We start from the raw sequence: 14,962 nt of genomic DNA, 5'->3' as shown, positions 1-14,962 counted from the left end.
GAAAATAAATACTCATGACTAAGATGGTGTTATTGGAAAATCAGTTTAACTTCTAAACAGAATATCGTTAAGTATTTGTTTCTGTTTGCATCTGTTTTAAGAGAAGAAAGAAAAAAAGTATAATTTTAGTGAAGGAAAAAGAAATCGAATCAAATTTCCTTAAAAGACTAACCCTGCAACATCTTGATGTGTTTGGACTCTACGCTGTGCTGTTATGCATCTGATTCCAGACCTGCAAGGGATGAACCGTGAGAATTCGTGAGCAACATGGAATTGGTTAATACAGTACAGGAAGACTGAGCAAGGTGTGGGAAGTGTTTTTTCAGCTAATTGTAGAACTTATGAAGCACTTATTCATCAGGTTCCCTCCAAGAAAAAGGAAAGCCTTTTTCTCCTTATGATATGTCTCCTGTGCATTTTCAGTGTTTAGGTCTAAAACCCTGAGATACAGTACAATGCAAATAGATATCTTGACAATAATAGATTATTTGAGGGCCCGGAAGAAATCATTTGCTCGCACTTTGCAGAGGCTGGTGATGTTTCTCTCCTGAAATCAATCTGTGTTCTGTAAATAAATTGTTAATAAACACGCCTGCTTATTGGCATCAGCCAGAGGAACAGATAAAATCCCCAGTCAATTACTCTGCTGTTCTAGGAATCAGGTATTTGGCTGATTTGCAGTCAGATACACAGGCTTTTTATCCTTTGGGGGTTCTCTGCGGGAATGCTTTCTGAACTGAATACATATCACCCTATCAGATGAAAAAGGAAAAAAAAAAAAGCACCTCAGCAAGCTGCAAGTATCGAGCTCACAGTGTCAAAGGAAGAGGCACAAGGTGCCAAACTTTCATGCTTGCTTTCCTGAAAGACACAGAATTTGCTGCTACTAAACAAGGTCTGTTAAAAAAGGACAGCTCATGAAAGTGGCATGAGGGAAAAACAAATCTCTGATGGCTCTCCCTAGCCAGCTGAGGCAACGAGTTTGATTTTACCATTTCTGTTGATAGGAGTTTACACAATGCTTTGTAGATGAGGTTGCCAGTTGAATCTTTTCTATGGATCAGTTGGAGAAAGCTCTTACTGTCCCTGAGATGGTTTTTCTTATGATAGGACAATTGTGTGGTGAAATTACATTGCAAAAGCTAGAGTATAGCTTGTTCAATGTCTTTATAGACTTCTAAGAAAGCCAAACTTTCTTCCTAAAGATTTTTTCCTAAGTCTAGCAGTTTCTATGGAAGTCATGTATAAATACATTTTATTTTGCTGCTGTACTGAATGATTCATTATGAATCATTTATTAAACAAGGTTAGCCTCTTTTTCTGTCTGCAAAATGTCTACAAACATGTCACAACTTTCTTGCTTATATTTGTTATTCTAAATTATTTGACAGGTCTTTTTTCTGTGTGAATTTGTTTACTCTATGGGTTGCAATGTAGATTCTGAAATTATAACTTTCCTATCATGTTGTGACTGGTTGCCTAAATCAGAAAATATTGTTTGGTCTCCCTGATTGTCATAGTGCTCATTCTATGTGGGACAAGTACATGTACTGGCATGTACACTGCTTCATCTGAAGTTATGGACGCAGCTCCACCCATATGTGATCAGTCCTCCTGAACAGAAGCAGAAATCTACTGTAGTAGTCAGATGTCATATATTTTTGTTCAGTTAGTGAAATTCTTCAAATTGCACCTGCATCTTAATTACCTACGCCAATATCTGGTAGCAAGTGAATTCTAAGTTTCAGATGAACACTCCTGGGAGAAACAACAGTATTAGGGACTTCCACTTAGATATGAACCTTCTTCTAAGTATGGTTCAAGCAGGTACAAAGGGATGATGATTACTACTGTCTCTTAAATCAGTGGGAACAGGTAGGATGTCCAATTTCTGCTAAGACCCTTGCTGTTCTAGCAAGTTTTGTTGTTGTTGTTATTAGTTAAGAAATAATAACATTTTCATTAACCTAAGGCCAATAACAGTATTCCTAAGAAAACTGAATTCCGGATTCATCATTTAAAGCTCGTCATGAATACAGTAGTTTATATATAATAATTTTGCATCATCTTCCTGGGTGTGTTTGGAGTACTTGGCTTAACTGAATTCCAAATTTTCCTGTCCAACCTCTGTAGAACTGTTCTTGGAAACTGCTAAGACACATGTAAAATAGTTGGTAAAGCTTAAAGGCTAATCTTATTCTTTCTTACCATTTTCATACTGAAATACCACTATTGATTTTAGTGGACATAAATCAAATGACAATCTCATATATTTTTTCAGTGCAAACTTAAACCTTACTCACACATACAAAAGGGACATTCTAATTTACCCTAGAGGAGGAAGATTTTGGAGTAAGAGGATGGGAAGAAGAAAAAATCCTTTATCACTTTGAAATATTTATACATTGTCCAATGAGAGATTAAGCTAAAATGTCCTTCACACACTGAGCATTCATATTTTAAAACTAACAAAAAGTTCACTTTAAGAACCACTGTGAAACAGAGGGAGAACGATTTTGCTGAAATACTGAGTGAAATAAGCTGTGGACATTAAAGGAATGGGAGCAACTGGTTGATTTCTAGCCAGGGATTTAAAATTTAAGCACACAATTAGATTGTGTTCATTTCCAGATCTAATTTGCACCTTTACTTCAAGAGAAGGAGAGCTGGCAGAAAAGCAGACCTAGGAGTGTTATCTGCAGTGTTAATAAGCATAGATTGCCCCAAGGATAAAGGAAGGGAAATTAGAAATATAGCATACGTTAAAGCTGGTACATACTGCTGACTGAGAATTAGGCACTGACAGGCAACAACTCCATGAGAAACTGTCAGTGGCTCCATCAGGCTTCTCTAGCTGGTGTCATTGTAAGATAGTGGCATCAAGTAAGCCTAAGACAGGTTGGAGAAAAATCTGCAAAAGCTGCATAATTGATGGGATGTATTTGTTTGTGCACATGTCCATGAGTACATAATATCTTTGTTACGTGTGCTGATTTAATAACTAACCTTTCTTTCAATATAATGCCTTTTTGCAACAAGGAAATAACTTGCAGCACATAACAGAGATCTGTGGGTTTTTTAATCCATGCTAGAAGATGCAGAATTAAACTAAAGCATTTGCCTGTCACATATTTACCTGTATGGTAAATAGAAATACAAAGAATATAGTTTTTGTCTGTGTGCCTAAAAGCAGAGGTAAACACATGCTCCAGTATGCTCTTCCAAACCAGAATCACCACTACTGCTGAGTCTAAAATGAAGACAAACTAGTGTGGTGCTGCTCCAGGAACAGACGTGCCTATTTTATGAGGGCTGCATTGAGAGTAATGCCTCCTATTTTATTATGTCAGAGGTAGATCTTGGTGGTATGTCAGTAGAGGCTAAACCTTCCCACCATTATTCCATTATATTTTGTTGCTGTAGGGCAGACAGAAGCAGAGGAACAATCTGACAAAATGGCATTTGACATGAAAGTGCATATGAAGTAAAGGGGTCTCACTGAATTCCTCCATGTGGAAAAAATGGCACCCCTTGACATTCATAGATACTTGCTGAACATTTATGGAGACCAAACAGTGGATGTGAGCACAGTGAGGCAGTGGGTGGTACAGTGGCAACAGCAACAGTGGGTCTCCTTCACTGTAGCAGATTTTTACAAGCATGGCATGCAGGCTCTTGTTCATTGTTAATTAAAATGCATAGATATTGAAGATGACTACATTGAAAAATAGTGTTTTATATCTGAGAATTTGCTATGTCAAGTAGAGTTTCTGTGCTCTTTGTGCCTGTTGTAGTTCTGGAAATCAAGAGAAGGCATACCTACACATATGGCTTCAGGGGACTGGTGTGTTCTATTTTTAGGTTCTACTCCTTATTTTCTAATTTTCTCTCATTGCAACATAATTTTATTGTGTAGGTTTTGTACTTCTCATTCCTCCACTACCTTGCCCTTTAGATACTATTTTGATTTATGTTCTGCCTGACTTGATCCACAGCATCAGACACCTCCTTGTCAGACAGTCAGTAGAGACTCTGGTTTTATTGCCTGTAACAAATAAAAGTTATCTTCCCTCTTTAAAGCCTGTCTGTGACTTGGAGAGTCTACAAGTTCAACAGCATACTGTTGATAGAAGGCTGTAATGCCAATGAGCAGATGAGACAATTAGACTGTAACCATTTGTTTAAAGGATTTAGAGTCTCTTTACAGCCTTTGTGAGCCATTATTAGTATTTTACTGCCTTGTCTTGTGATGGAAGGACACATAAGAAAAAAGATATTTTTTCAGTTTTGGGTTGGGTTGGTTTTTTGTAGAAGACCTAATAGAGAAATACAAAATTGTATTTCTGGAATTTATAAACTACCTGTGCTGTACCTGGGAAGTTGCCTGTGCTCAGAAAATAGTCTATAAGGAAATCAGTCCTTTCTTGACTCTTCTGTTTTCTGAGTAGCAAACAATTCTGCAATCTAAAAGTCTGTGTTGCAATCTTTCCCTGAAGTACTGTACTCATCGGCCTCATTTCAGCTTTTCTGAGAAGTCACATGTGTGATTAACTAGAAATCATTTTATTATCTTTCTTTTGTGTCAGTTAAAGAAAAAAAAAAGTTCTCAATCCTGGGGAAAAGAATGGAGTTCAACAGAGAAGGTGTGATGGAGTTATCTAGATCAATCTATGTCCATGGCAGGGGGGCAGTAGGCCCATGGGACCCTTGGCCCCAAAAAAGAGAAGGGAAAAAGGGAAAGGTAGGGAGATGGGAGCTGGGCTCAAAGACAGAACAGCATCAATGATCTAAATAGGAAAACTAAATTTTACTAACTATGATATCAGAATGCAAGATAACACAATATAATAAAATCTCATTGAAATTGAGGCTAATAAATCAAATAAAATAAGAGAGAGAGTTTCTGAAACCGAAAAGCCTACTTTGAACTGAAGGTGCACTGCTTGGAAGCACACCCACACCCGCTGCCAGGCAGCGAGAGAGAGAGCGAGCTCCTGTCCGAGTGCGAGATCCCATGACTTCCGTGACGTATCTTCCTCTCTGACCGTGAGGTCTCCTGGGATATGTAGTTCTTCTTCTCTTTTGAGAAGTAGGTATCCAGAAAGTTGTCAGCCCATGGAACTGAAGTATTAGCCCATGGAACTGGAGTATTAACTCTTTAATTACCCATGCTTTACATGATGTTATGATGTGAAATACCAATAGCAAAATTACAAAACCATGACAGAAGGAGGGATGGTGTGAGAGGGTGAAATAACATAACCAAAAAGAAATAGATTTTTCAAAGGGCAGAAGATGAAGCACACAGCTTTTTATTGCAAACAGCTAAATCTTGACCGGAGGCCCCAGCATCTTGAAGAGCTGGGGGCCACTAGTCAAGGAGGGCAGATACACAGCTCAGCCACAAAGGTGTTTTAATCAGTGGTGAACTCTGCTTACACAGGCACATTTCAGTATCTATGGACAGAGAAATGTTCAGATAGCCAGCTGTTTATTCACACATCACAAAGACTTCACTTTCATTTTCTGCCTCATAGAACATAGAAGAATATTTCCAAATAAAGCAACAACACTCCATGGGATACATAGGGTTCTTTGGTTTAAAAGTCGATCCGAGAAAAACTGTACATTTGAGGAGATGCTCAGACACTTAAAAAGACAGCTTCACAAGCTACAGTATTATTTAATGTTATTTCTCCCTTTAATTTTTAGTCATCACAAATTCCAGAGTTCAAAGCTTGTTCAAGCCTTTCAGCTTGAAATGTTAAGCGCTTTACAAAGCCAACATGTTTTCATCCTCAAAGAATGACATTTGAAAAAAGTGACTCGAAGGCTAATAGTACCCTTAGATTTTTGCCTATATTCCTAGACCAAATGGCATGGCATCTCTTTTTTTTTCTTTCTTTCCTTTTAGCATAGTATCAGAATACTAATGCTTTAATTTATTTATTTATTGCTAAAAAGAAATGAAGATAAGAATTTTACAGTAAAATAAGCAATCACTGAAAGACTGAAAACATTACATTGGGAAAAAAAAATCTATAATTGCCTATTATCTTACAAAGAAAATTGTTATTTGCTTCTACTTCTAATTAGTACAAGTAAAACTAGTCAGCTATTTCATATAGCTGTGTTAGAGCACTGTAATGTAATATTTCAGTAATTAATGTAATGCAAATTAGGAGACTCGAGTAGGGTTCTGCAAAAAGTATGATGGGTCCAAAAATACTTATGTCAGGATATGTCATAAAAGCTTGTTTGCTTCCCATTAGTCAACTGTTTGTCCTGAGGTGGATGTCACTAACAAAAGGAAGAAAATAGAAAAAAAGTTATAATTTGCTAGTAGTTACAAAGTTTGCAAGAAAAGAAACAGATGGTCAATCAAAATTAAAGGGGAAATGTTTCCTATGAAGATCATTTATACATTTAGAATAACTTTAAAGTTTAGACTGTTTTGATCAACAACCTGTTTCCAGGACAATAAGGAAGAATCAGTAGGAATGGTGAGCTATTCTCATCTGTTAAATTGAGAAACTGACTGGAAAAAGGAGTATTTTCTCTAAATAAATGGAATATCTGGGCTGAAATAAAAGGTTGATTTTAAGGGACTCTACCACTTTTCATCCTAGTTGAGAGCAGTAACAGACTCCAATACACTGAGGAACCTTATGGCAGTGATCTGGGTGCACAGCAAGCTCTCTGCTCTCGATTTTGGGACAGCAGATTTCCTTCTTAAAGGATCTGCTTGGTAGAGTGCAGTAGAATAAAGTCTTAGAGGAAAGAGATGTCCAAGAAAGCTGGTTAATACTCAAAGATCACTCCCCCACAAACACAAGAGCAATTCATCTCAACAAAGGCAAAAATGCCAGGAGGCCTGCATAAATGAAGAATGGACTTTTAGCCAAAATCAAACATGAAAAGAAAGTCTACAGAGGATGGAAATGTGAAGAGAGAACCTGGGAGGAATACAGAGGCACTGCTCAAGCAGCCAGAGATTCAAGTTAAGAAAGCTAAAGCTCAGATAGAACTCAATCAGGTCAAAGACATCAAGGGCAACAAGAAGGGCTTCTACAAGTGCCTCAATGACAAAAGAAAGTCTAAGGAAAATGTCAGCCTTCTTCTGAAGGAAGCAGGACACCTGTATAGCTGTTCAAAAAGGACAAGATACTGAATGCCTTCTTTGCCTCAGTCTTTTCTAGCTATACTGACTTCTGCAATCTCACAACCCAGAGACCAGGCTGAAAGTCTGGAGCAAGGAAAATAGATATTCGGTGGAAGAGGATTAAGTCAGAGAGTACTTAAGCAAACTGAACATTCATAAAGCCATGGGCCCTGATGGGATGCACTCACAAATGCTAGCAGATGCAACTCTGCAAGGCTACTCTTGATAATCTTTGCTTGATCATGGCAACTGGGAGCCATGCCAAAAGAACAGAAAAAATAAAATGTCATTCCTACGTTCAAAAAGGGCAAGAAAGAGGACAAATGGAATGCAGGCCAGTCAGCCTCACCTCAGTACCTCAGCAAGTGCTAAAACAGATAACTCTGGAAACCATTTCCAGGCATATGAAGGAGAAAAAAGTCATCATGAGTAGTCAGCATGATTCACCAAGGGGAAGTCATGCTTGTCCAACCTGATAAGCTTCTATAATGAAATGACCAGCCTGATGAAGCGGGATATTGGATACTATTTTCCTGGTCTTCAGTAAGGACTTTGATATTGTTCTCCATGAAATCTGCACAGAGAAGCTGTTGAAATATGGGCTGAATGAGCTGTATTCAGAGAGTACTCTATCAGTGGTGTGTAGTTCAGTTGGATGCCAGCAACAAGTAGACTACCCTTAAGGTCAATATTGGGTCAGCACCTTCATTAACAGTCTAGATAATGGAGTTGGCTACACTCAGTAAATCTGCAGATGGCACAAAACTGTGAGGGGCTGCTGACTTACCAGTGGGCTGCACAGCCATCCACAGCCATCCACGGGGATCTTGACAGGCTGAAGAAAAGTGTGGACAAAAATCTCATTAATTCAACAATGAGAAGTACCAAGTCTTGCAACTGGAGAGGAAATACTTCAGGCACCTGTATGCTGGGGGCAACCCAACTGGAAATGTCTGCACATGCTAGATGAACCTGGTAGACAGCAAGACGAACATGAGTGAGCAACATGTCCCTGTTGATAAAAGGGCTAATGGTATTCTTAGCTGAATTAGGAAAAGTACCATCAGCAGGTTAAGAGAGATGATTCCCTCTATTCATCATTGGTGAGGACACTGTGTGCAGTTTTAGGCCCCCAGCACAAGAGAGGCATGAGCATACTTGAAAGAGTCCAGTGAAGGATCACCAAGTTGATGAAGGGTCTGGAGCACCTCTCCCATGAAGAAAGGCTGAGAGAATTGGGCATGAGGAGTCTCAGAGGCAATCTTATCAATGTCTATAAACACCCGAAGGGAGCATGCAAAGAGGATGGAGTGAGGTTCTTTTTGGTACTGCCCAGTGCAAGGCCATGGCCAAAAATTGGAACACAGTAGGTTCCCTCTGAGCATCAGGAAGCCCTACTTTGCTGTGCTGGTGATGGAGCACTGGAACAGGATGCCAAGAGATGATGTGTGGTCTCCTCCTTTGAGATCTTCAAAAATGATCCGGACATGGCCCTGAGTAAGCAGCTCTAAGTGTCTCTGCTTGAGTGAGTCAATGGATCAGATGACTTCCAACCTTAACCATTCTGTGCTCCTGTGATTTTCAGTGTCACTTTTAGAAACACTGTTGAACAGCAACCCATGTAACTAAACCTAGAGCTTGATTGACACTCCAGTAAGTCTGCTTTCACCACGAGTAAAAGACATCAATCTTTCAGTTGTGTCAAAAGATAGCAGCAAGTTACTACTTTGCAGATCCAACTGTAATATATACAGTTGATCATGAATTAAGTCCCTAAAATAAATGTCATACTTTCACTGATGACCTATGTCTGTTATTTCTAGAACAAGAGTGAATTAGAGAAAAAAGAAATGAAAGAGCGTGGACTTAAGGAGTGCATTCTTAATGTGTGCAATAACTTAAGGAATACTTGGAGAAGATGAGTAGCAGTGAGTGCTTATTTTGAGTGCTTTAATGAAAAAAAAAAATGTTGCTAGTATTGATAACTTACAATGATGAATTCTCTTACCCATGTTTCATGGATTGAAATGGCGAAATAAACTTAGGATGTATTTTGCTATATTTGCTTTCAAAAGAAACAGAACCAATGTTTGATAACAGGAAAACACTATATAGATGATGTACTGAAAGAAAGAGTTCACAGAAAGAAACTAGAGAAATCTGTCCCTGTGGAGATCAGGGATATCGGATAAGAAAGAGGAGATGGGATCATTTTTACAAAGTATCCATCCATAACCAGATTTATACATACGCGGGGAAAAGGAATGGTGATGCAATATAAACTATTTCTCTGCTTAATAATTGTGAAGACAATAAAACAATTCCCCTGTGTTCACAGAGCATAAGAGTACTGAAGAGAAAATGAAATTATATGAAAATCAGAGAAACTCTTATTATAAGCAAAAAAATTAAAACTAAAGATAAGTATACTTGGGACAAAAACTTAAGTATTTATTGTTTGGAGCTCTTACGTAACAGGAGATGATAGCAGAATTCATTTTCAGAAGACAGTATCTCTAATCTAAGGAAAAAAATAGAATCATGTCAAATGCAGCCAACACATAACCATGATAGATTCTATCCTGGAAACCAAACAAATAAATAATAAAAACATTTCTAAGTGAAAGCCTTAAAATTGAATTAGGGTTTAGTTGTTCAAAGTGAGGCTTTGAGTTTAAGTTAATCTATGCCACCGTACATATGTATTCTTGGCATTTGAAAACCAAATGCTGTAGTATTAATTGAGATTAACTACCTGTCACAATTTTCAACAGCTTGATATTTTTCTGAGAGTCAGAGGGATTCTGTGACATCAAACTCCCAAACGTAACCTTTTATGTTTAATTTCCACATCATCATCAGACTACATCAGTGAATAGGAAAGATTTTGAATAAAAGACCTACAGTTTTCTCCTATTTTAGAAAAGATAGCATGAAAAAGCCTAACAGATTTGTAATAGAAAAAGCAGTCACCTCAAATACACTTTTGTGTGCAGAAGTTATTGTATCTACACTATCAAAATGGCAAGCTTTGATAATGGCCTAAGAATAACTGCGTATTTAAATCCATTGTTTACTTACTTCATCACCTTTATTTTATCAGTATATTGGAATTTCACAAAATAATATGCTACTGCCACAGCTTGAGATAGACCTTCTTGATATATGCCTAAATTGGATTCAAAATTCTCAACTAGAGCCGGTCAAATGATGTCTCTGCAGGACATGGATGTCATCAAGGCTACTGCTTATTACTTCTTCAGAGCTTGTAAGTGAGTTCATATTCAGTCTTAACTTCATTGACTTCATTGCTCACATTTTTGCTTTTTATCAGTTCAAGAAAGCCAGGAAAAAAAAAAAAAAAAGTTCTTAATCAGAGCCATTTTGACTGCTTTGCCCGTAAGAAAGACAGGCAATTTTTTCTTTTTCTCTTTTGCCTGGAAAGACAGCTTAGTGCTTGATAAGAATGCATTTCTTGACTGTAAGAAAATACAATTTGTGTTGAAAGGTAAAAGATTAGCTCCACTACCTGTGACAGTTGCACCTCACCAAATCCCAGTCTGGTGAGGGAGTCCAGAGAGAGATCATTGTGGCCATATCATCCAGGAGCTGAAAGCTTGTCCACTCTATAAGAAATGATGTCTAAAGTCTGACTTATTTTTAATATTTGTGTCCAATTCATTTTTTTTTCCTCTGAAAATAAATGAAGAAAAGAGACACAACCTCACAACGTGATACAGCAGTTAAAATAGGGATAGTGATGGAGAATTTTCGCCTTCATAAAGCACTTAGCTAAAGTCATCAAAGTCTTTTCATCTCAGTCAATAATACCCTTGAGAATAGAGTTTGTCAGATTTTCATTAGGGCTTCAGACAGACCAAAGTAGTGAAACAAAAGAGTTCTTTGTAACTGTAGCATTATCTTCCTACACTGCAGGAAGCAGAAAGCAGAGATACAGATTTTAGTGGATTCTGTCAGAGAGGTTACATAAATATTTCCTTAATAGCCGTGTGTTATGCAGTTTTTGTAAATACTTGTTTGAATTTCAGTGTGACTTGGCACATACCTCTCAGATGCAACAACTTGTTTTGAGAAAATATTTATGTGAACTTTGCAAACCAAGAGCCTGTTGTGAAGCTCCACTTCACACTTTTTTGTGGCCAGCCCTGTGAATAAGAAATATGCTGCTGCCTGCAACGAGGCCTGCCTTGTATTTCTCCAAGTATTTCTGAAACAAATTCTGTGCTGTTAGTGATACAAAGGAAGGTAGATTGTAAAAAATAAGTATGACATAAAAATTAAAAACTCAGATATTTTGTTTTACATGATATTTACCCTTATGCAAGCTGTAATTAGTCTACTTAGATTAGAAATAGTAATAGACTAGAACTTTCCTTTGTCTAGTATGTAGAAATTACCAAGCACAGTGTAGGCCCTTCTTTGTCCTTCAAACCTTAGGTACTCCGAAATGAGTATTATGTATTAGTGTAAACACTCAAAACACTAGTGATTCATCTGAGTAGAGTTATACATAGAAAATTCAAAACACATGGAATCTAGTTTCTTAGAACACTACTTTATGGTAGTTCCATGTATTTGGGTGTTAGTGCAAGCAACTTTGGGGATAAATGAAGAGATTTAGGACACCTACAAAACTGAAGGGATTTGAGGTAGCTTCAATGCGTCAATTATCTGAGGTGGCTCAGAGAAGTTTACTATTTCTTCCAGGAAGAAACTAAGAACACAAGAGGTAGTAAGAAACTACTGAACACAGGGAATAAAAGTGTATTTCCATATGTAGAGTTGATCAGCTAAATGGCTATGTATATAAGTTATTCATGTGTTCAGGATAATAGAATCTGTACAACAATTTAACTTCCTTCACCTTGCAAAATACCCAAGTACAGGTTCTGAATATCATAAATACGTCTATTTACAGTTCTTCAATCTTGTGTCAATAAATTTAACTTATAATTCATACATTAAATGATCATTGAGAACATTCATTATTTATACTATATAATTTGTCCCCTAAATTACATGGCATTATTTATGTTCCCTGAATAGGTGATTTATAAATAGCTTTATACACGAAATGAAATGTATTTTTCTTTATCAGATTAACTGTTAACTTTCGCAGTTGTTCAATCTATCATCCGAATAATAAGAACAACCTGTGAATTGAACTGCTGATCCCCACATTTCCAATAAATTTGATGGGGCCTTTGTTGCTGTTTAGAATTGTTGAAAATAAGCATTTGTGTGTTAGACAGCAGGTAGATTACTTAATGGGAGAAATTAAATGTAAGATAGTATGAGGTATTACAAGTTCTATTTTTACAGAACAAATAATATTTTGCTGAGGAATGTGAAAACATTGTGTGAACAAATGCAGGGTGATTGGGATCAAGCTTAAGATTTTCAGGGCTTTTTTTGTGCTCACATGAACAGACACTTTTCCTCCTCATTTATTTTTGGGAAGGAAGGAGCTTCCTTTTTAAAGAATGAAGCACACGAAGAAAAGGGAAATTAGCTTCTATGTGTGGCAAACTAGGGGCCAGAGCTTAAATGTGGGGTCCAGGCTGAAGAGTAAAGAACAAATCCCATATGAGCTTTTTGTCACAATTTTGTTTTCACAGAGATCTGATCAAAGGTTATACAGATGCACCAAAACCAAGCTGGTTATAGGAAGGCTGGGACATTGAGAGCCTGTCTATGAGCTCAAGGCTCTAACCAGCACAAGCATCCAGGCTCTTCCTGAGCCCTTGTCGTGTATTTTATTTATTTTCAAAATCAGGCTCTGTAGTGAGTGCTAAAGTAGTTGGATTAAATGTTGCAGCATATGAATGTCTTGGTGGTGCCTCTGTCAGTTCTTTCATAAGTGCTTCTTGTACTACAGCTTGGTCACTGCTGATTGTCATTTGCTGTCTGCCCATTCAATCTGGAGAGCAATTTAACTCTTTCAGAAGTACAGTTAAAAGAAGTTTCCTTGCTGAGAGGGTCAGAGCTCCCCCATCAGTCACGGTCATGGAGAAAGAATATTCTTCATTAATATGGAAAAGTATGAGGGATGGGAGAAAACATTAACTTCCTTCCTTGAAGTTTTCACATTCCCCAAGACACAGGAGTGAACAGCTCTGCCCAAAACAGAGGAATCAGCTCTGCTTGTGTCATCCTTTGCTCCCAGAACTACAGAGATTATCAAGCGATTAAGCTGTTTTTTAAGAAGATTAAGCTTTTCCCTTTCCATTTAAATGTCTGGTTTGGAAAAAGCACCAATGGGTAATTATATGCTCTTATGATAGCCAAATACTTTGCATCACTTTATTTATGCCATTGATTCCCTTTCAGAAAAGAATCACAAACTACTTTTAGCAGACCAATAGATGTGGTAGAAAAACAAAACAAAACAAAAAAACAGAAGCAAGAATGTTTGTTGCAGTAAAGATATTCAACTTTTTAGCATCTGATTATTTATTTATTTACTTACTTTGTCAGGAGCTATAAATTCCTTGGCTAGCCACTAAATACTTTGAATTAATAAGAAAAACTCAAATATTTAAGGAATACTAAATATCCCATAGAAATGTTGTCTAAAATCATGTTTGGTTTCCGGAAAGGAGATTGTAAGAACCAGAAAATACACTAAAAATAAAGATTGGGAGTAAAAACTAACCCTGTGGTTAAGAGACTGTGGGATATTTGCATATTTTTCTAGTTACTATTCATCCAAAGGGTGGAAATTACAATAGAGGTCAGTGTAGTAGAACAACAACACAAAGGATACTAAGTAACGGTTATGAGTAATAAACAGATAGTTTAAAAATTATCCAAAACAATAAAACAGAGGCATATTAAAATCATGACTATAGGGAAAAAAAAAAAAGCAGTAGAAGTCAAACCAAGAAGAATATTTCAGATTAAATGTTCAGGGGAAGGTCACTGTAATTTGTTAATAAATGTTCTGCTAATTTAATAAATGTTCTGCTAATTTTGCTTTTAGGGTATGATTTTTCATTTTATACAGTATGCAAATATCATGCCACAGCCCACTGCATAGCCTCTGAGGAGCAAATCTAAATTACCTCTTGGAATACAAGAGTTAGGGGCTGCAGCACTCATCCATTCCACCTGACCTAGGCACAAAACCCCAAAGTTCTGAGAGCAGCTCCAGTCCATAAGCTTAATTCAGAATGCACTTGATTTGAAGGCATCCCCCCCCCCCACCCACCCGAGGCTTTTAAATGTTTTTTGTTTGTTTGATTGACTTCCAATAGTCAAGTCAGGAATTAAATGGCCTGAATTAAGTTCCTGAAATTAAGGCTGTCTTGTCCAGAGCAGCTACTGGTAAGTAATTACTCCATCATTACTTTGATCCCCCATTTTTCTTGCTCCTGTTTTTCTATTTTCTCCCCCTTGCCACTGTTGGAGGGAGTGAGCAAGTGGCTGTGTGGCTAAGTGGCCAGAGTCAACCCACCACAAATGCGTATACTTCGACGTTCCTGATCTGCCTAACTCACTGTATGGGAAGGGTCCAGCATACCAGCTAGGGAGCTAAAGCTTTTGAGATTCATATTTTCTTTCCATGAAATTAAAAGTAGGGAAGGGGTTACAAGGAAGATTATGTTTGCATGACATGTCTGGTTCCATGAATAAGGCATATCAAAGAATTCATAGGTTCCAAAGTTTTGTTATAAATATTTACAACAATAATTTACAAAAAAGCTTCTGCGGGGTGGTGGTGGTTCAGTTTTGTGTTTGAAAATTTGAATCATCCTCAGGAGCTGCTTAATTCCCCCG

At 37.4% G+C, this 14,962-nt stretch overlaps 1 long non-coding RNA gene across 1 annotated transcript in view; it reads right to left on the bottom strand.

Annotated features, from left to right (window-relative positions):
* Window positions 1–14,962, bottom strand: part of LOC112531841 — a 29,371-nt gene that overhangs the window by 1,183 nt on the left and 13,226 nt on the right. Inside the window, exons 4-6 of the long non-coding RNA XR_003073907.3 lie at window positions 10,692–10,855; window positions 9,634–9,683; window positions 4,923–6,300 (exon numbers count right to left, since the gene is read on the bottom strand). This is a non-coding gene — a long non-coding RNA (uncharacterized LOC112531841). The remainder of the gene's footprint in view (window positions 1–4,922; window positions 6,301–9,633; window positions 9,684–10,691; window positions 10,856–14,962) is intronic.

Source organism: Gallus gallus, chromosome 2, assembly GCF_016699485.2.
Source record: "Gallus gallus isolate bGalGal1 chromosome 2, bGalGal1.mat.broiler.GRCg7b, whole genome shotgun sequence".
NCBI classification, from domain to species: domain Eukaryota; kingdom Metazoa; phylum Chordata; class Aves; order Galliformes; family Phasianidae; genus Gallus; species Gallus gallus.
This window is presented reverse-complemented; position numbering and strand designations above follow the sequence as displayed.